Source organism: Protopterus annectens, chromosome 3.part1 (genome assembly GCF_019279795.1).
Source record: "Protopterus annectens isolate FY-2018-M chromosome 3.part1, PAN1.0, whole genome shotgun sequence".
NCBI lineage: Eukaryota > Metazoa > Chordata > Ceratodontiformes > Protopteridae > Protopterus > Protopterus annectens.
This window is the reverse complement of record NC_056732.1, coordinates 1,381,746,245-1,381,769,173: the sequence shown is the minus strand read 5'-3', so window position 1 is coordinate 1,381,769,173 and position 22,929 is coordinate 1,381,746,245. Positions and strand designations below refer to the sequence as shown.

The window sequence follows — 22,929 nt, the reverse complement described above, 5'->3', positions numbered from 1 at the left end:
ATTACCTAAGCTTTCTTAAACTTACTGCCCACAAGCTCATCTTCAAACCTTCCAGTTGCCCCTCTCTCGCTGCCACCCCCCCTACATTCCTAACCACTCACTCAGATTAGAAAACCAAAACCTCCTACAAATCTACAAACTCTCATGACCCCCTGGCCACCTCCTGCTATCTTGCTCCATATCTTAACTATAGAACGCTCTCCCTCCCTCCTTCCCTGTGCAATACCCTTAAACACACCAGCTTCAAATCTCTCCTATTCTTACATTTTGCTTCAAAATGGGCATGCCCATGCAACTCTCCTACATAAATCTCTCCTGTAACTATTCTAACTCCCACCCCCTACCTCACCCAATTCTCATACCACTACTATGCCTACTACTACATTCCATTATCTACACAGGACAGTTCCGAAGGAGGGACGGGCCTCCTCGAAACTGATTTATATGTATAGATCTGCAATCGTGGGACTCCACGCATATCTGCTGACCTCACAAGACCCAAATGTAGTGAAAGTTTTGAAACACGAGGAGGATAAATCTAAGATGACTTCTCTGCTTAATCTAGCAGAAGCTTATCTGCGTCAAGCAAGAATGGAAATCAAACCTGAAGTAGATAAAAATCAGGCAGCAACTGAATGTGCCAAAAAACAAAAGAAAGAATATAAGGTGAAGGATCAGATGAGAAGGGCAAGAAATGTGGAAAAAGTATAAATATAGTTGCAAGTATAGAAAACTTCTGGAAGAACCTCGTGTTGATCAGGAACGAACACAGGAATGTTTAATGAGAGGCGAATTCAAACCAAGAGATGAATAGTTAATATTGGCAGCCCAAGATAGTGGGCTGCGTACGCATTGGTTTATAAAGTCCATTGAACATGTGGGAGAAACAGACAAATATAGGTTTTGTAAAACTGAATTGGAAACAGTTGTACACCTTGTTGTTGGTTGCGACATACTAATGGCAGAAGGACTGTATACTGAAAGGCATAATAATGTGGTGAGACTATTGCACTGGGGATTGTGCAAACAATATGGTACTGAAGTGGCCGAAAAACACTGGAAAAATGAGCCACAAAGCATCATAGAACGTGAAGTCTACATCAGATGGGATCATCCATTACCAACAGTTCAAAAGATAGATGCTAAAAAAACGGATATAGTGGTCCAAGAAAAGAAGACAAGAGTAGCATTGATGATTGAAAGTGCCACACCCAGTGACTACACTGTCTTGCGTACAGAGAGAGACCGTCATAAAATATCAGGATCTGCAGGCAGAAATGAGAGCAATGTGGAAGAAAGATGTTCATCGTGCATACAGCTGCAGTCATAACAGATGGGGTTATCCTGCCGTCAGGCGGGTCTTCGGTCGGCCGAATTCCAAAGTCTAGGTCCGGCGTCGGTTGTCGTTGCTTCTTCCCTGACGTCAGTGCGGCAGGGGTATAAAAGTGGCAGCCGACGCCATTTTCTTCAGTCTTTCTTGCTGCGCGGTGCCCGAAGCAGAAGCAGTTCAAGTGCCGGTTGGCCAGCTCCTGAGATTTACGAAAGTATTTCAGTCGAAGTCTTCTTGAAAGCTAAGTACCCCGTTGGGGAAACTTTTCTTGCCTCAGACCGATGTCAGACAAAGTTAATAATTGCATTTCATGTGGGAAGCAAATACCGCATAAGGATTTCCACTCTTTCTGTATACCTTGCTTAGGCCCAGACCACGACGTCTCGGACTGCCGTTTTTGTGCTAGATTCAATAAGCGCACTATTAAGCGTCGGGCGGAGTACGCCCTTCACTTTTTTGGCAAAAAATTTAATTATATTATGTTGTCGGATACTCCGACTCCAGTTTTGAGCAAAAAACGCAAAGATAAGGACCGACATACGAGGTCCGCACCTCCTACTGAAACCACGCTAAGGCCGACTACCGGTTCTCCGGTACTCAGCGAGGTGCCTACGCAGCCCCCGAGTACCGATGACAATGCATTACCGGTGTCTTCAGTACCAGAGGTCGTAGGCTTCTCGGCCACCATTCCTACTACAGAACCCGACGCCACTCCTGGCGGGGAAACTCAGATTTTAGACAGGCCTGCCATTTCTCAAGGGGTCTTCAGGCCTTCCTCCTTCTCTATTAAAGTCTTCACCAAATCTAAAGCAGCCATGAAAACCAAAAAACAGGTTCCTCAGACCCCCTCTCAAGGCACCATGCCTAAAAAACAGATGCGTAAAATGGCTGAGGATTTGATTACTCTTATCAGGGGTTCTCAACCCCCCTCTTACAAAAGGCCCAGACTAGAGGAGGACTACCCTTCCTCAGATCAAGCTTCTGTTACCTCAGAACTATCTGAGGACCAGGATTATGCCTAGTCTCCATTCGAAGACTCTGATGCAGAGGAGTCTATTCCCCCCCCGAGGACTTCTCTTTTGGGGAAACCCTGCATACACTGAGGGAACACTTTCACTGGGAAGGCCAAGATTACTCAGATTCCAAGAAAAGGCTCAGGGAATTTCTTCTGCTCCCCCAGCATAGGCCTCTGGCTATCCTTCCTGTTTTAGATATATTGGATGATGTGTACACAGAAGCCAGCCTTAATCCAGATTCTTTGCCTCCAGCTCCTGTTAAACCAGACAGGTATTACCGGGTTCCTGATTCTCACCAGTTCCTATATAAAAGCCATACTGCTGATCCAGAAACAATTTCACAGGGTCCCAAGGGAATTAAGGCCTCTACTGCTAAAACCCATTACCTTCAGAGAGATTCCAGAGCTTTAGAAAGGTGGGGGAAAAAGGTATACACTCGCCACTTTAACCATGAGGGCATTAAACTGTCAGTTCCATATGTTAAAGTATCAACAGTTTTTGATATCTCAGCTGAAAAGCAAGATGACACAACCAGAACAACCAGATTTAAAAGAGTTGCAGGATTTGTTGCATGGTGCAGAGCAAGTGGGTAAACATACCTTGCAGTGTGGTTTTGATGCTTTAGAGGCCTCATGTAGAGCTGCTGTTACGGGTTCTGTTATAATGTAGGCATGCTTGGCTCAAAGAGCAAACCTTACCAGATCATGTCAAAGCTAAATTATTAGATGCACCTCTTCAAAAAGATGTATTGTTTGGTGTTAAAGCTGAGGAGGTGCTAAAGAAAATGGAGGAAAAAGCAAAATCAATGCAAACAGTGAAAGATTTCCTGCAGGTACAGCCACGTTTCAGCAGAAACTGGCCTTCAAAAAATTGGTCCTTTCCAGCCACGGACAGACCTCAAAGGGGCAGATACAGGTGCCCAAGGGGTAGAGGGCAACCTCAAGGATCTTTCAGAGCCAGACAGTGGCAAGCACCAACCCCAAGAGGTGGAGAAGATAGATCACAGTCTTTTAGAAAACAGACACAATGACTTCCCCCTACACCTGCCAAGCAAAGCTTTAATGGCAGCACCTTTGGGTGGAAAACTGACATTATTCTCAAAAAATTGGCATATTGTTACAAAAGACAAATGGATTCTGGACATTGTAGACAGAGGCTACAGGTTCCACTTTCACACTCTACCAAAAATGAGAGGCATGCCAAACCTGCCACAACATCAAAGGGCAGAGGCACAAAAACAAGTTTCAGCTCTCATGGACATGAAAGCAATTCAAGAGGTACCTGCAAAAGAACAAGGTCAAGGGTTTTATTCCAGACTATTCCTGGTACCAAGGAAAGACAAAGATTGGAGACCTATCTTAGACCTATCCATCCTAAACACATATCTACAGGTGCCAAAATTCAAGATGCTCACATTACAGCAGCTTCTTCCCATGCTGGGCAAGGAGTCTTGGCTGGTAACATTGGACCTCAGGAGGCATACCTGCATGTCCCTATCAGACAAGATTGCAGAAGATACCTCAGATTTCTTGCAGGTTCAACCCATTACCAATTCTCTGCATTGCCCTTTGGCTTATCTACTGCGCCCAGAGTGTTTACGAAATGCCTGGCATCAGTAATCGCCTTCTACAGACTACAAGGGATACAAATCTACCCATATCTGGACGACTGCCTGATCCAAGCGGACAGCAAGGACATACTACTGCAGCACCTGGCGTTTGTAATAAAACTGTTGAACTTCCTGGGAAGCTTTAGGCATTGTAGATGATGTATTCTCAGAGTCTGGTGTGTCTCCTGACTCTTTACCACCAGCTCCTGTTAAGCCAGACAGATACTACAGGGTTCCTGATTCTCATAAATTTCTTTACAAAAACCCTGCTGCTGACCCCTAGGTTCATAGGTTGGTACTAGGCTATCGGCCCTAAGGCCTATGCAAGCCTAGCCATAACAATTCCCTGGAAATTTCTTCCCACAATATTTACTTCTCTGGGCCCCTGTCTAGCAGGGCGACTGACATGATCCCCGGGGTGAATTTACTATTTCCATCTAATCATCAAGGTTCCTTTTGAAGAGGGCCAATGAGGCACTCTTCTTGACATATATGGGCAGTCTATTCCAGAATAAGGGGAGTCTCTGGGTCAGGAACCTATCCCTCCAGCATGTTTTGTTCAGAAACTATTTCTCAGGGTCCCAAGGGGGTCAAGGCTTCCACTGCAAAAAACCCTATCCCCTCTGATAGGGATTCAAGGGCCCTGGACAGATGGAGGAAAAAGATTTATACTTCTGCTACCTTGGATGTAAGAGCTTTAAATTGTCAGCTTCATATGCTTAAATATCAGCAATATCTTATGTCACAGCTTAAACAGAAAAGGTTGACAAATTCAGAATGTGCAGAAAACAAAGAAATGCAGGATTTATTGCATGCAGCTGAACAAGTGGGAAAGCATACTTTGCAATGTGGTTTTGATTCTCTAGAGGCCTCCTGCAGGGCCGCAGTTACAGGTTCTGTCATTAGGAGGCATGCTTGGTTAAAAGAACAGAATCTGCCCGATCATGTTAAAGCAAAGCTATTAGATGTTGCATTACAACATGATACCTTGTTTGGTGTTAAAGCAGAAGAGGTGTTGAAGAAAATGGAGGACAAAGATAAATCTATGCAAACAGTAAAGGATTTCTTACAGGTACAGCCTCCCAGATTTAGCAGGAACTGGCCTACAAAGAATTGGTCCTTTCCAGTGTCAGACAGGCCACAAAGAGGCAGATACAGACGCCCCAGAGGCAGATCACAGCCCCAAGGCTCATACAGGCCTAAACAGTGGGGTGCTTCTACCTCCAAAAGCGGAGAGGAAAAATCACAGCCATACAGGAAACAGTCTCAATGACTTTCCCCTGCCAGCACCAAGCACTTATCTTCTGGCAGCTCCTTTGGAGGGAAAACTAGCACTTTTTTCATAAAATTGGCACATGATCACCCAGAACAAATGGGTCTTAAATATCATATCTCAAGGCTACAGGTTCCACTTTCGCACCCTGCCAAGGCCAAACGGTATGCCAGACCTGCCACGCAATCAACGGGCAGAGGCACAAAAACAAGTTTCATCCCTCATGGGACGTGAGAGCCATTCAGCAAGTACCACAGCAAGAGCAGGGACAAGGATTTTACTCAAGGCTCTTCTTGGTACCCAGAAAGGACAAAGCCTGGAGACCAATATTGGACCTGTCTATCCTAAACACATTCCTGGATATTCCAAAATTCAAAATGTTAACTCTGCAGCAGCTTCTGCCCATGCTGGGCAAGAAGGCTTGGCTTGTGACTTTAGACCTAAAAGAGGCATACCTGCATGTCCCAATCAGACAATCATGCAGAAGATACCTCAGATTTATAGCTGGCTCAATGTACTACCAATTCCCTGAACTGCCCTTTGGCTTATCTACTGCACCCAGGGTCTTCACAAAATGCCTGGCACCAGTAATTGCATTTTGCAGACAAAGAGGAATACAAATATATCCTTACTTGGACGACTGCCTTATTCAAGCAGAGAACAAGGACATCCTACTACAGCATCTGGCATTTGTAAAAAGATTCCTAACAGGTCTAGGGTACACTGTAAACGAAAGGAAATCAAAGCTCGTACCCTCTTAAGAGATAATATTCCTGGTTGCAAGCTTAAATACAACTGCCCAGATGGCTTATCTCACGCCAGACAAACACAGACAACTGACTACTTACTTCAAAATGCTGGCAACAAAGACCCAGTTATCTGCAAGAACAATTCTGCAGGCTTTGGGCTTCATGGCATCCTGCATACTGCTAATTCCATATACAAGACTGCATATGAGGAAACTTCAATGGTATCTGAAAAGTGTTTGGACTCAACATTGCCACAGCCTGGAAACAATAATTACCCTCATTCCCTGCTTGCGACAGGAGTTTCAGTGGTGGACAAAAGCCTGTCACCTCAACACGGGACAGCCATTCACCTTACTCACAGCCAGGCAGACATTGACAACAGATGCATCAGATTATGCCTGGGGGGGCCATATGGCAGGAAGATGTATTCAGGGCACATGGCCCGCAAGTCAAATGCATCTACATATCAATCAAAAAGAGATGCTAGCTGTTCAGAATGCTCTGACAGCCTTCAAGGATCAACTTCATCCAGGACAACTACTAATAAAGACGGACAATACTACAGTCATGTGGTACATAAGCAGGGGGGCACACATTCCTACCTCCTCTGCAGACTAGCCATGGACCTGTGGGACACAGCACTGACTTACCAAGTACATCTGCGAGCACAATTCCTGCCAGGAAGGATAAATACTCTGGCAGACGAACTAAGCAGAAACCTTATGGATCCCCATGAGTGGAAATTGGATCCACAAGTCTTCAGCATGATAACAAGGAACTGGGGATGCCTGGACATAGACCTATTTGCCTCCCCTCACAACTGCCAACTACAGAGATTCTGCACAAGGACTTATCACAAGCAAGCATGGAAAGTAGATGCTCTATCTTTCAGCTGGAAAAACCTAACAGTATATGCTTTTCCTCCTCTGCCTCTCCTCCCCAAGGTACTCCTCAAGGTCAGACAAGAGAAGCCAAAAATGATGCTGATTGCCCCAGACTGGCCCCACCAGCACTGGTACCCAATCCTAAAGAGCTTGTCTCAATGCCCAGCTTGGACATTACCTCAAATTCCTCACTTATTGACCCAACAAGACAGTCAGATACTGCACAGCCAACTCAGGACCTTAAACCTGGCAGCATGGCAGATAATGTAGCCATTCAAGACACACCTCTCTCTAAAGCAGTGATGGATGTTATTTTGGTGGCCAGGAGGCCTAGCACCAGAAAATCTTATGCAGAAAAATGGAAGAGATTCTGTGCTTGGAACCAGGCACCTAGGTATTGACACGACTGTTCCAAATATTCCTCAGATTTTGCGATATTTAACTGAGATGCTGGATAAAGGCCTTTCCTTTTCATCAATTAAAATTCATGCCTCTGCCATTTCAGCTCATTACAATACAGAACCACCTATTTTTCTCATCCATTGCTAAGGCAATACCTCAGAGGGGCCAAAAACATAAGACCTCCAAGGAGAGCACCAGTACCCGCTTAGGACCTCAACTATGTCTTGGAAAAACTCACACTGCCTCCGTTTGAGCCAGCCTCTGCAGCTGATATAAAATTCTTATCCTGGAAAACAGCTCTGCTCCTAGCAATAACCTCCGCTAGACGAGTCTCAGAGTTACAGCCACTCATGGCTGTGGAACCTTTTATCATTTTCCTTCCTGACAGGGTTTCTCTAAGGACAAACCCTACATTTATGCCTAAGGTAGTGTCCATTGTGGCCCTTAACCAAACAATTCATTTGCCTACCTTTTACCCAAATCCACAGAATAAGGGTGAGAAACTTCTGCATTCTTTGGACATTCACAGGCAGCTGCGCTTCTACTTGGACAGAACCAAAGCTTTCAGAAAGACTGAACAACTTCTAGTGGCATATGCTGCAGTGCTGCAGGATCACAAGGAAAGCCTATCTCAAAACAGACTATTTCAAAGTGGATAGGCCACTGCATTCGTTTCTGCTATTCACAGCATGGCAAATCAGTGCCTAAGGGCATTAGGCCACATTCAACCAGATCAGCAGCCTTCCTCAGAGGAGTACCAACGAAAGACATTTTAGAGGCTGCAACTTGGAATTCGGTGCATACTTTTACAAAGCACTATCACTTACCTCTCTACTCTAAATCCAGGGCAGGCTTTGCCACTGCAGTTCTGCAGGGCCTGATAGCCTCTCCTAATCCAATTTAGCCAGCCTCCCAACCTTAGCTTTGGGATTCAACCCAATTGTAATGACTGCAACAGTGAAACACGATGAACATAGTTCAGTTGTGTACCTACCATAAATGTAGATGTTCGAGTGTATTCACTGTTGCAGTCCAGGTTACCTACCCGCCATCCCCCTTTTCCTTGCTGGGACTTATCTGTACTTCTCTATTCTATACAACCTATGTGGTGTATTTGCTTGTAGATGAAGGAAAAGTTGTTTTTGTGTATGCATGCTTATTGGCATAATTTATTCTACCTTTTTAGGGGCACCTGATATCTGGGGCAAGAAAACCTGAAGAAAATGGCGTCGGCTGCATCTTTTATACCCCTGGCGCACTGACGTCAGGGAAGAGGCGACAGCAACCGATGCCGGACCTAGACTTTGGAACTCGGGCCGACTGCGGGGTAGCCTGCCAGCAGGATAACCCCAATTGTAATGACTGCAACAGTGAATACACCCAAACATCTACATTTATGGTAGGTACACAACTGTACTTTTCCCTTCCTTCAACCCTATCTAATGGACAAGCCCTGGATTCTGGACCCAGCTCCAGATCTGCTGACTCATATGTCAGGACAGTTCCATCCCTCCATCCAAACCCACAAGTTGACAGCTTGGCTGCTCCAGTTCCATCCTTAGTCAGGCTTCATGATTTTTCACCGGAAGTGGTCCATATTCTATCATCTTCCCACAAGCCTTCTACCAGGAAGATTTATTCCAGTAAGTGGAAGAGATTTTCTATTTGGGCCCGTGAGAGACATATTAATCCTTATACGGCATCTATTTCGGCAATATTGGAATTTCTTTCTCAACTATTCAGTCAGGGTTCAGCTGCAGCAACCATTAAAGTACAGTTGGCAGCGATTTCGACCTTTCACGTTGCTAATAAGCCCAACATTATGTCTCATAGGCTTTGTAGGGCTTTTCTGAGAGGGACATTGTTACTCCGACCTCCAGTCTTTTATCCAGTGATACCATGGGACCTCAATTTTGTACTACAGAAGCTCACTTCAACTCCCTTTGAGCCCGCAGCTATGTGTAACATTAAATTTTTGTCATGGAAGACAGTATTCTTGGTAGCCATAACTTCAGCTAGGCGGGGCTCTGAACTCCAAGCATTATTGATTACGCCACCTTATTTGGTGTTTCACAAAGGTAGGGTTTCCTTAAGAACCAACCCTTCTTTTGTTCCAAAGGTTGCCTCTGTTGTCAACCAATCCATTGAGTTGCCTGTGCTTTTTCCTGAATTCTCTAAAAAGGCAGAATTTAAGTTTCATCAGCTAGATGTTCATAGATAATTGCGTTTCTGTTTACACAGGACAAAAGATTTCAGGAAATCAGATCAAATGTTTGTCTCATTTTCAGACACTAGACTTGGGGTTCCTGTTTTTAAGGTAACCTTGTCTCACTGGATCTCCGATTGTATCTCAATTATTTATGCTTCCAATGGCAAAGAATTACCCTTTAAAGTGAAGGCTCATTCTACACGATCTGTGGCTACCCCAACTGCGTTTCAGGCTAGGATGTCTATGGATGATATTTGTACTGGAGCAACATGGGCTTTGCCTCATACCTTTATTAGTCACTACAAATTAGATCTGATCTCTAGAGGCAGGTCTTCCTTTGGTTCCACAGTGCTCAAGAGTATTTTTTACTGAGCCACCCAAGATCAAGGTGCTAGGGACGCTGTCCCATGGGCAAGAATGAAGGCGAGATTGGACTACATGACATCAGAAGTTATGTACTCACCATAACATTCGATGTATGTAGTCCATCTCGCCTTACATTCTTACTAACCCTCCCTCCTTCCCCCTCCTGGAGGACCTGGGGTATTGTCTCTAGGTGTCAGTAGTCCTTTCTGTTGGGGTTGTTCTTCTTCTCAGTGTGTACGTGTGTGAGCTTGCAGCAAACAAGGTCTGGGGAATAGACCTGTTGCATGATGGGATACCTCTTAGCCACGAGCCAATTGAAGACTTCGAGCTAGAGTATGGCCGAGTCGGAGCCCAGGTTCGGCTCTGAACCCATGGGTAAGTAAGAATGTAAGGCGAGATGGACTACATACATCGAATGTTATGGTGAGAACATATCTTCTTGTTCCATTTTTAGATGAGATAGAGAAATTTGCGGGAGTCTTTTTTGTTTTCTTAGGGGTAAACAAGAGAAGTTTAGTTTTGTTGGGGTTTAGGATGAGTTGAATGTCGGTGATCCAAGTTTCAATGGCGGAGAATGACTCTTGGGCTTGTTCTTGCAAAGTGTCGACAGATGGGGCTGCACAGATGGGTGTAGAGTCATCTGCGTACTGTATTAGTGAGGCTTGTTTAGAGGCAGTGTATAAATTGTAAAAATAGAGAAGAGAAGTGGGCCTAATATTGAGCCATGTGGTACCCCTATGGAGTTTGGGAGAGGGGGGGATAGGTGATTTAGCCATTGCACAGATTATTTTCTGTCTGATAAGTAGCTTTTGAACCAGGAGATAGCAGGAGAGGTAAAGGATAGTGAGTGGAGAGCATCCAATAGTTTTGCATGTGAGACCATGTCAAATGCCTTTGACAGGTCCAAAAAGATAGCAGATACATAGTTATTGTTGTTTCTGTGATAGTTAACTTGATTGGTAAAAGAGAGAAGGGCAGAAGTTGTACTATGGTGAGGCCGGAATCCGTGTTGGGTGGAGAAGAGACGATTGTATTCAAGTATTGCATGACTTGAAAATGTATGCATTTCTCCAAGAGCTTGGATAAGGGGGAGAGAATAACTATAGGCCGGTAGTTGGAAAAGTCATAAGATTTTCCACCTTTATGAAGTGGTATAATGTTTGAAATTTTCCATAGTTGAGGTACATAGGATTCTTGAATGGACCTGTTTATTAGGATTGAAACTGGGTAGGATAGGGAGTCAGCTGCGATTTTTAGGAATTTAGCAGGTATTCTGTCTGCTGCAAGAGTAGTAGGTTTTAGGGTGAGCAGGAGTTGTTTGATTTTAGGTGTTGGAACAGGTGAGAGAGAGAAAGATGGAAGATTAGTAGTGTTGCACGGAGGGTTTCCTGCAGTTGTGACTGATGAGTTGTTAGTGTTAAGTATTTGGTTGGACAGAGTTTGGACTGAGTTTATGAAATGACAGTTAAACTGGGCAGCTATATCATTATTGTTTGAATTGGAGGTGGTAGGGGTGGGGGTAGCGATTGTGCCTGGTTTCAGTAGGGAGTTGATACTATGCCAGAACTTTTGGGGATTATTTGGGTGTTTGTTTTGGAGATCAAAGTAGTAGTTTTGTTTGTCTAGTTTAGTATGTTTTTTAGCTAGGTTCCTAAGTTGTTTATAGTTTTGTTTAGTTTAACAGATGTTTTCTTGTTTCCATTTCTTCCAGGCTTTGTGTCTGGTTTTTAGTAGGGCTCTTGTGTCCCTGCTTAACCAAGGAGCATAGTTAGTTTTAGTTTTGATTTTTCTCTGTGGTGCAATGGAGTTTAGAACTGAGATAAATATGTACCACCTGATCAAGGTGAAGGGTTTTTAGAGGCTGCCAGTTACATTGCTTTAGAATGCTATTTAGGTTGTCTGTGGTACAGTTGTGATCATCTCTGATTTGTCTATAAGTAATGCATTTTTGACTAGTTGTGCGTTTCCTTAAGAGAAAAGTGGGCAGATGGTCACTGAGTGTATCTGGTAAACAACCAGTCTGGTAGTGGTGTATTTAAAAGTCCCTGTCACCTTGGTTCTTTAGCCTCCGGGTGACAAACAGAGCTATGCACTCCAGTAAGTTTTATACAATAAGTGCAATCAGAATAAACTGTTCCCAGCCACATTTAAAGATAAAAAGCTTATTCAAGTTTCACTTCCAGGCTGTTTTTTTTAAATATGTTCTGATTAATATCCACATTAAAATCAAATGGCAGATAGGAATAGTAATTCAAAATAAAACAGTTTTCCTTGTATGAAAGTCACTTCTTTAATTCTTGTTTTTAAAGAAGGTGGTTTATGTAATATTATCACAAATTTAAAGTCACATGAATGATGCTGCATTTCCATAAAATGTCTCACTACTGGACTAATTTGGAGGTTATTTCTTATATCACCCAGATGTTACAAAATTCTAGTTCTAGCCATTTGTTTTGTTATGCAAATTTCCAAGATATTAGTAAAATAGTGGAAATAACCCCCCTAACTGACAAGCTAATCTGATTAATACCGTTTCTGCTTCCATTTATCATGCAGTTTCCTCATTCCAAAATACAGGTGCAGTCCATAATGACCACATCTATAACATCCTGGCCTCTCCTGACCATTACTCTGTGCGTACATCATATAGTCACAGTGGACTAACTTGTTTTCAGTGCCTAAACTTAAAAACACATTTAGGGAAAGTGGGTACATCTGTAAGTAGAATATTCAGATTATCTTTCTTTTATCACTGCAGTCATCCTATACATGCAGAAGCTGTGTGTAACAAAAAACATCAAATCACGTCATTCTTTATCAACCCTAAGTACAAGGCGTATCTGTTCTTCATAATGTACTCCTAACAGCTTTCCAATAGCTTGTAGTAGTTGTGTCTTAATGTAATCTTTATTTTACGATTTCATTAATGAATAAAACTCATCCTTAAAAATGATAGTTTTACAACTCAGACGTCTTATTCATACCATTGTCCATATGTTACTAAATCTGTCAAAATGCATGGACTATCACTTGTAGCATGAAGAACATTTCTAGTTCCTGTTAAATTCTGCTGATTTTTTATACAAATGATATCTTTTTAACAAAGGAGTATAACTTCGAAAAATTTTACCAAATCTGTTGAATATTCAAATGAAATGTGTAAACCAAATCTATTTAATAAATAATCTTGGACTTGTTCTGTTTCCTCTTTCCGTGTCTCTGTTATAAAAAAATAAGTAAAATGGATAAAAAGATACTGTTTTAAACCCATAGTTTTGATACACATAAATATGCTTGTTCTCAAATTGACCCATTTATAAGCTAGCAAAGCCCATTCCCATTGTTGTGCCACATACGTAAAGTAGTAATCATCTCCAGATTAAAGAAAAAAAATGCTAGGTTAAGGAAATCCAACTAACAGTTACAAACACTTTTGGTGAGGACTTTTGCGAATGTTTCAGCACCGCCTTCAGGCCATATGCATGTCTTACACTGTCATATAAAAATTGTTTTATATCAGATGTTAACCAACAACAGAACATCTTTACATTAACCCCTTGAAATTTGCACTGTAGATCCTTTCTGCACAATATAAAAATCTAGTTTTAGTACATGTGGATATAACACTTTATTCTAGGTGTCACCCTGGAGTTCCTGAAATCTACCTCCTGCTGCACTCTTTTCTTAGTTGGTTGGTTTCGAGTGCATTTTCACTTCTTTATGAAATCTACCTATTCCTACAACAGTAGGTCTCCTAGGTGTTTTTTTCCAGATTGTTGTATATTCTTGGTAATGTATAAAAAAGGTGGTTTTCAAAGGAGGGTAAGAATCTACTCTTTTCATTATCATTCAAAATCATTGCGTGTATATCCCCCATGCTAACAACATTGTGTGTATATATCCCCCATGCTAACTACATTGTGTGTGTATATCCCCCATGCTAACTACATTGTGTGTGTATATCCCCCATGCTAACTACATTATGTGTATGTATATCCCCCATGCTAACTACATTATGTGTGTGTATATCCCCCATGCTAACTACATTATGTGTGTGTATATCCCCCATGCTAACTACATTATGTGTGTGTATATCCCCCATGCTAACTACATTATGTGTTTATATCCCCCATGCTAACTACATTATGTGTGTATATCCCCATGCTAACTACATTATGTGTGTATATCCCCCATGCTAACTACATTATGTGTGTATATATCCCCCATGCTAACTACATTGTGTGTATATCCCCCATGCTAACTACATTATGTGTGTGTATATCCCCCATGCTAACTACATTATGTGTGTATATCCCCCATGCTAACTACATTATGTGTGTATATCCCCATGCTAACTACATTGTGTGTGTATATCCCCCATGCTAACTACATTGTGTGTATATATCCCCCATGCTAACTACATTGTGTGTGTATATCCCCCATGCTAACTACATTGTGTGTGTATATCCCCCATGCTAACTACATTGTGTGTGTATATCCCCCATGCTGTGTGTATATCCCATGCTAACTACATTATGTGTGTATATATCCCCATGCTAACTACATTGTGTGTGTATATCCCCTGTGTGTATATCCCCCATGCTAACTACATTGTGTGTGTATATCCCCCATGCTAACTACATTGTGTGTGTATATCCCCCATGCTAACTACATTATGTGTGTGTATCCCCATGCTAACTACATTATGTGTGTATATTGTGTATATCCCCCATGCTAACTACATTATGTGTGTGTATATCCCATGCTAACTACATTATGTGTGTGTATCCATCCCATGCTAACTACATTTGTGTGTATATCCCCATGCTAACTACATTATGTGTGTGTATATCCCCCATGCTAACTACATTGTGTGTGTATATCCCCCATGCTAACTACATTATGTGTGTGTATATCCCCCATGCTAACTACATTATGTGTGTATATCCCATACTACCTACATTGTGTGTGTATATCCCATGCTAACTTGTGTATATCCCCATGCTAACTACATTATGTGTGTATATCCCCCATGCTAACTACATTGTGTGTGTGTATATCCCCCATGCTAACTACATTATGTGTGTATATCCCCCATGCTAACTACATTATGTGTGTATATCCCCCATGCTAACTACATTATGTGTGTATATCCCCATGCTAACTACATTATGTGTGTATATCCCCATGCTAACTACATTATGTGTGTATATCCCCATGCTAACTACATTATGTGTGTATATCCCCATGCTAACTACATTATGTGTGTATATCCCCCATGCTAACTACATTGTGTGTGTGTGTCTCCCCATGCTACCTACATTGTGTGGGTATATCCCCCATGCTAACTACATTGTGTGTGTTTATCCCCATGCTAACTACATTGTGTGTGTGTATATCCCCATGCTAACTACATTGTGTGTGTATATCCCCCATGCTAACTACATTGTGTGTGTATATCCCCCATGCTAACTACATTGTGTGTGTTTATCCCATGCTAACTACATTGTGTGTGTGTACATTGTGTGTGTGTATATCCCCCATGCCAACTACATTGTGTGTGTATATCCCCCATGCTAACTACATTATGTGTGTATATCCCCCATGCTAACTACATTGTGTGTGTATATCCCCCATGCTAACTACATTGTGTGTGTATATCCCCCATGCTAACTACATTATGTGTGTATATCCCCCATGCTAACTACATTATGTGTGTATATCCCCCATGCTAACTACATTGTGTGTGTATATCCCCCATGCTAACTACATTATGTGTGTGTATATCCCCCATGCTAACTACATTATGTGTGTATATCCCCCATGCTAACTACATTGTGTGTATATCCCCCATGCTAACTACATTGTGTGTGTATATCCCCCATGCTAACTACATTATGTGTGTATATCCCCATGCTAACTACATTATGTGTGTATATCCCCCATGCTAACTACATTATGTGTGTATATCCCCCATGCTAACTACATTATGTGTGTATATCCCCCATGCTAACTACATTATGTGTGTATATCCCCCATGCTAACTACATTATGTGTGTGTATATCCCCCATGCTAACTACATTGTGTGTGTATATCCCCCATGCTAACTACATTATGTGTGTATATATCCCCCATGCTAACTACATTAGCCACAAACAAAAACCTTCTGGTCATGCAAATCCTCACACAATGAATAAAATAATTTGACAGATTCATTACTGCATGGACAGATGATAAAAATTAATTATTTGACTTCTAGAATACCTGGATAACATTGAGTTTGTTGGATGGGTCAGTTTGCTGCATTTGCCAAGATTAAAGCATGCAAATGAGCTAATATACAAACCCTTACCATACTGTTAGAGAACCATGATCTGAAGTTGTTGTTTTCATTCTGTTTTCAACCTTTGGGAATATGGATCCGGAATGGATCCGACTCAGCCGCATTTTCCAGCATCGGATCTGAGCTCCAAGATTCTCCCCTACCCATAATGCCCTTGTCTCCCATCTCCCCTCAGATCTCGTTTGCCGCATCTAACATTAGCATTGTGGACCGTGATCTAAGCGATTTTTGGTAAGTGTTTTTGGGCATTTAGATCTAAGTTTCACCTTTTCTATCTCCCCTTTTATTCTCCTACTTCTCGTGAGTGTCGGTATCTCTTAAAAAAAAATTTTAAAAAATGTGTCCGCTTTCTCTTTTTTTCTCGGTTGTGTGTCTGTGTAAGTGTGCTTTGGGTCCTTTCTCCACTATGGCGGAGACACCCAAACTGGGATTTAGAATGTGCACAGAATAGGTCATAAGCTCTCCCTGGTGGATAGCCACACTCTCTGCGTAATTTGCTTGGAGGTTCGGCACCTCGCTTCCTCTTGTTCGATGTGCGTATGGTTCAATCCCCACTCCTTGATCAACAGGACGAACAAGCTCATCCTTAAGGACCTCCTCCCTCCACCTTCCACGGAGGTCCAAGTTGCTTCAGCAGCTTTAGCCGCTTCTACTGCCCCCCCCCCGGCCTCTGGGACTCAATCTTCCGCCAAGAGAAATGGGGAAGGAGAGAAGGTCAAACATAGGGACAGGCCGAGGAAGCAGTCCGCTGACTGTTCTTCCTCGGCTGAGCCTTTGGCGAAATATCGCCCGGTGCCTAGCTCAGGTTCCCCCCCCGGCTTCACTTCCCCTACTTCTCCCCAGAGCCGCAGGTGTCTCGGGTCTGCTCTCCTGGTGTCGGCCTCCCTTCACCACCTCTCTAGGTTGGTGTCAGTGGCCTCTTCCTCTAGGTCCACCCGCAACCTTTCCAAAGCCGAGGTGGACAGGATGATGCAGAGGTTCATCCACACCTAGATTCAGATGGGAAGTCTTGCTGCCCCCTCCCCCTCTGAGGCTGGGAGCATGCAGTCTGCCTTTGTCCCGATTATTCCTTCTCCAATCCGACCACTGGCTTTGGAGTATTTGGGTCTGGGGCCCCAAAGCGCCAATGGTACCCTGTACCTTGACGCCAGCCATTACCCTGAACAGGTCGGCTCCAGCAGGCTCTGAGCCAACCGGCTCTCGGAGCTGTAGCCTCTGTGCCAGATCCGACATGGTTGATGTTGGCTTAGAGTCTCAGGACCTGGAGGTTTGGCTCCGGATCCCTCGTCGGTTCAGAGGATTACAGACCTGGTTACAGTCCCAGCTTCAGGGATGCGTTCCCCTTTTGTTTTTAACGTGGTGGAGAGAGTCCTCTTGGTTCCATCGAGACACTTGACTCTTTCGTCCTCTGAGTCCACCTTTGTTCCCTCTGAATCTTGTCCGGATTCCACCTTCCTGGCCCCCCAGGGACAGCCTGCTGCCTCTCTACCCCAGGGAGTTCCCCCGCGGGAACAGCAAAAGGAGGCACTTAGACTCCCCGTAGGAGTCCCTCATGGAGGGCACTGACTTGGAGGAAAAGAAGGGTTCCCCACGGTCACCCCCAGAGGATGTCTCCTTTGGAGACATCATGAAGATCCTTCATCAGCGAAGGGGGTGGTCTGTCCAAAAACCCAACCCTGACATGTCTGTGTTCCTGGAAGTCTTTGGCACAGAACTCTCTCCATTCTGGGTGTCCCGTCCCGTGGATCCCTTGGTGGATCTCATTACATCTCTGGGGTGGAAGGAACCTGACACAGTGGAAACTATTCCCAAACGTCCTGATAAAATCCTTAATACCCCACCTGATAAACCCCACTGGTCGAATGGGATCCCCTTTTCAATCCATGGTGGTGGCGGCAGTGGTCACCAAGAGGGAGCTCGTGGAGGAGACCTCCACGGTCCACCTGCCGGCCCAAGAGTCTAGGACCATGGACCATTTTGGGAAGCGGGTCTACGCTTCAGCAACATTCTCTTTATGTGCGCTGAATTACATGGCACACATAATTAGGCTTCAGCGAGACCTAGTTAAAGATGTCGCTGGATCTACCCCAGGGTCCATGGCTGAGGAAAAGAAGGGTTTTCTCCTCTAGGATGGCCACCTTCACCTCCATTGCCAATACCTCTATGGGGCTTCTCTCTCATGCTACTGAGGGTGCCGCTAGAGCTGATAGAACAGGCGTTGCCATCAGGCATCATGCCTGGCTCTGACTTCGTGCCTTCTCAGAGCCCTTTAAGGCATATTTTACAAATGCCTCGTATGATGGTTAGACTCTGTTTGGAAAGTCGGTATGTGTCACTCTGGTCCAGAGCGAGAAGGACGAGAAGACTCTGTCTGCTGTCGGAATCCGCTTCTCAACCCCTGAAGGAACCTTCTCCAGGAATTAGTGAGGGGTGAAGAAGATGTGGTTCCGGAAGTCTCAGGATTATTCCCAGGATGCTCAAGACTCACCTTCTCCCAGAGGCAGATGGGGATTTGACAGATGCCACCCTCGTGACAGAGGGGATCAGAGGAACCAATGGTCTCAAGATTCTTTCCCAGACAGGCCCACGCAGCAGCTCTGAAGGGTTGTCCTGCTGCTCTGGAGGCGGTTGGAGGTTGGCGGTCACTACACCCAACGTCCTGGGAGTCTATCTCAGACGATCATTGGGTATTGCAGATCATATCCAGAGGATATTCAATCCCTTTCTTTCAAATGCCACTTCCTCCCAGACACTTCCCAGATGTTCCACCCGCACAAAGGGAGGAGGCAACAGCCTGTCCCCCCAGACCAGTCCAGATTAGGCATCTATTTCAGGTTATTTTTAGTGCCAAAGAAGATGGGGGACTTGAGACCCAGCCTAGATCTCTCAACCCTAAACCTGTCACTTGCCAAGATGAAATTCCAGATGGTCACTCTCCAATCTATCTTGCCGTTCTTGCAGGAGAACGACTGTATGTGCTCAGTAGACCTCCAGGATGTGTACTACCACATCAAAATGGACAGACGGTGCCTGAGGTTCCTCTGCTTCTGGCATGTACCAATCATTACCAGTTCAGAGTGTTACCCTTTGGTCTCACCAAAGCCCCTAGGGTGTTCACCAAAGTGATGGCAATGGTAGCGGCTCACCTGCAGCTGCAGGGTTTTCAGGTCTTCCCCTACCTGGATGATTGGATCCTTTCTGCCCCCTCCAGACATCGTCTCTGCCAAGCCAGGGATTCCCTTCTCCAGATTGTCCACCGGTTGAGCATAACCATAAATCTCAAGTCCTGGATGAATCCAGTTCATGTTTTGGACTTCATTGGAGCTCAGTTGGACACCATTCAGACCAAGGTTTTTCTAACTTCAGACAGACTTCAATCCCTCAGACACCATGTCTTGTGTATCCTTCAAGCTCAGTTGTCTCTACAGCGGAATTGGTCTTACGGGGGTTGGGGTCCATGGCGGCCACAATCATCCTCGTGCTTACAGCCCTGTTGCACATGAGGGTGCTTCAGTGGACTCTTGCGGCCCAGTGGTCTCTGCTAGATCTACCATTGTCCCATCCTGTTAGCTTATCTCGGACATGAAGAGATTCTCTCCTGTGGTGGGTTCGGTCCCTGGACCTTCATCGGGGTCGTCCATTTATTCTCCCTGCCCCACTGAGATTCTCTCCTATGGTGGGTTCGATCCCTGGACCTTCATCGGGGTTGTCCATTTGTTCTTCCTGCTCCACTGACAATGGTGACCACGGATGCCTCCCTACTCGGGTGGGTGAGGGGTCATTGCTTGGGAAGGACAGTCCAATACATGTGGTCTTCCCCAGAGACCCGATTGTATATCAACATCCTGGAAACGAGGGCAGTGCTCCTGACATTGCAAGCTCTTCATGTCCATCTTTCTTTAGGGACGATTGCCATCCAGACAGACAAATATGTCTGTAGTCTGGTACATCAACACGCAGGTCTTATTCCCTGTGTTGCGAAGCAGTGAGAGTTTGGTAGTGGGAGATCTCCACCGGCCGTTTTCTGGTAGCAATGCACATTCCCGGGAGGTTCAGCATTCTAGTGGGCAGGCTCAGCAGGTCTATCCTGATGCCTTACAAGTGGTCTCTGACTCCTTCAGTAGTGAAACAGATCTTTCTAAAGTGGGGTCAGCCTTGCTGCGATCTCTTCGCCTCTCCTTCCAATGCAAAGTGCAGTGAGTATTTCACTCTGAAACCCCTCAGGGGGAAATCCCTCAGAGACGGTCTGGTTCATGCTTGGCCCTCCGATCTTCTGTATACTTATCATTCTCTCCCCTTGATCCTGAAATTCCTTCAGAAAGCTTGATGGCTGGGGTGCTCAGTCATCCTCATTGCCTCATTCTGGCCTTGCCAAGTATGGTTCCCTTCTCTGTGGTCTCATGTAGTGTGTCCTCCCTGGACAATTAGGTCCAACTCTGGATCTGATTTCTCATCCCTCAGGGATTCCTCACCCAGATCTGCTCAGGCTAAAGCTCACCACTTGGCTGCTGCAGTTCTCATGATAATCAGGACTCCGGGTTATCTTCAAAGGTCAAGAAGATATTAGTTGCGGCTCATAAATCTTCTACCAGGAAGGTTTACTGTAGCAAGTGGAAACATTTTTCCATTTGGGCATCTCAGCGTGACTTAGAGCCCTTCACTGCTCCAGTTATGGCTATTCTAGAGTTTCTGGCAGGTATTTTTCAGCAAGGTGCCAGTTTTTCTATGGTTAAGGTCCAACTGGCAGTTGTATCTAACTTCCATGTAGGAGATAATTCGGCTTTCCTAGCTTCTTATAAGCTTTACAAAGTCTGTCTGAAAGGTACCTTTCTACTTAGGCCACCGATCAAGGATGCAACGTCTCCTTGGGGTATTACATTGGTTCTTCAAGCTTTAGTTTCTTCCCCTTTTGAACCTGCAGCTTCGATGGATCTGCAGCTCTTGTCTTGGAAGACGGCCTTCTTAATTGCCATTACGTCGACCAAAAGAGTGTCGGAGCTTCAAGCATTATCAGTCAAACTTCCTTATATGGTCTTTCATAAAGACAGGGTCTCCTTGCACACCAATCCCTCTTTCCTTCCTAAAGTGGCTTTGGAATCAAACATTAATCAGGCAATCAGTCTGTCTATTTTCTTTCCAAATTTTCAGAATAAGGGAGAGTACAAGTTACACTTGTTGGCTGTTCATAGACAGTTACGTTTTTACTTGCATAGAACAAAATTGTTCTGTAAGTCTGATCGACTTTTTGTTTCCTACTCTAAGCCCTTTTAGGGAAACCTGAATTGAAGGTCACCATTGCTTGTTGGATCTCTGTGTATGGTTCTGGCATATTCAGCTAAAGGATTATCTCCGTCAGGTCACGTCAAGGCACATTCTACTAGATCTATGGCTACTTCAGCTGCCTTCTGGTCCAGAGTTTCATTGGATGAAATATGCTCTGTGGCTACGTGGGCATCTTTGCATAATTTCATTTCCCACTACAAATTGGATCTTCTATACAGATGCAGGGCATCGTTTGGCTCTGCTGTGCTCCGGAATATCCTTTCATTAGGGCCTCCCAGGTGTTTGATAGCTGGGAACTCTGTCCCAATGGTTGAAGACCAAATGAAAACAACAACTTCAGATAAAGAAGTTATGTACTCACCATAACATTCCATCTGAGTTGTTGCTTTTCATTTTGTTTTCAACTGTCCCAACCTCCTTCCCCCTGCCTTACGTAGGCTCTGTGTCAGACTGTCTGGAAGAGACATAGCTTTTATTTAAACATTTCCTATGCCTCTTAGTATGCCTTTGGAGACTTCTTGTTATAGGATAAGGCCTTGAGTCAGGTTGGCATGCTATGGTTGGCAGCAAACTCGATCTGAAGGGAGGAGGGAGACTGGGACATTATGGGTAGGGAGGAGCTTGGAGCTCTGATCCAATGCTGGAAAATGTGGCACAGTTTGATCCATCCTGGATCTGTGTTCCCATGGTTGAAGACAAATGAAAAGCAACAACTCAGATGGAATGTTATGGTGAGTACATAACTTCTTTTTTAATTTTGTTATGATAGTCATAGCAAGCCTTTAGAGGGTCACTCAGGACTCATTCCACAAGAGCAGCCACTATGTCATACGTGCACTTTAAAACTTTTATCTGCCCTTGGAATTTGTGATTGTGCCACCTGGCATAGTTTTCTGGTTTATCCAATAGTACAAGTTGAACTTTCAGTTTGAGGGAAGGTGTGGCTTTTCCATGGCTGTTCCGAATGAGTTGCTTTGACTTGCAAAACAGATCCAGGATAATGGGGGGTATGGCAGGGGATTGGGTTTTAATTAAGGAAATACTTCATATACAAAAGTAGACTGTACAGTCGAGTGAGGCGCAGTAGACCTTTAAGAAGAAAGTATTTTATCACTTAAGTCCTGTTCTTTACTGGGTGTACTTGTGAGGAGTTTTCTTTTTATAACCTTCACATTTGACTCAGCCTTGTTTGTTTAGTGACCTGGAGGAATGGGAGACTTCTCCTGTCCATAATAAGGAAGGCGTCTTGCTCAGAAGAACCCCAAAAAAGTCTTGAATTGATAGATCTAAATTAATGGACAATGAGACCACTTTAAGCCACACACACAGAGAGAATGAGAGAGAGAGAGAGAGAAGAAAAGAGAAAGAAGTAAGTTAGAGCCAGACTGCAAGTACTTCTGGAAAATGTAGTACACAAAGGGAGGTGATGTTAAGAACTCCCATATGTTTTGTCTAATTCAAACA

General features: G+C 44.1%; 1 protein-coding gene across 1 annotated transcript in view; it reads left to right on the top strand.

The window, feature by feature from the left end:
• Nucleotides 1–22,929, top strand: part of TONSL (tonsoku like, DNA repair protein) — a 1,124,870-nt gene that overhangs the window by 527,099 nt on the left and 574,842 nt on the right. The window lies entirely within an intron of this gene.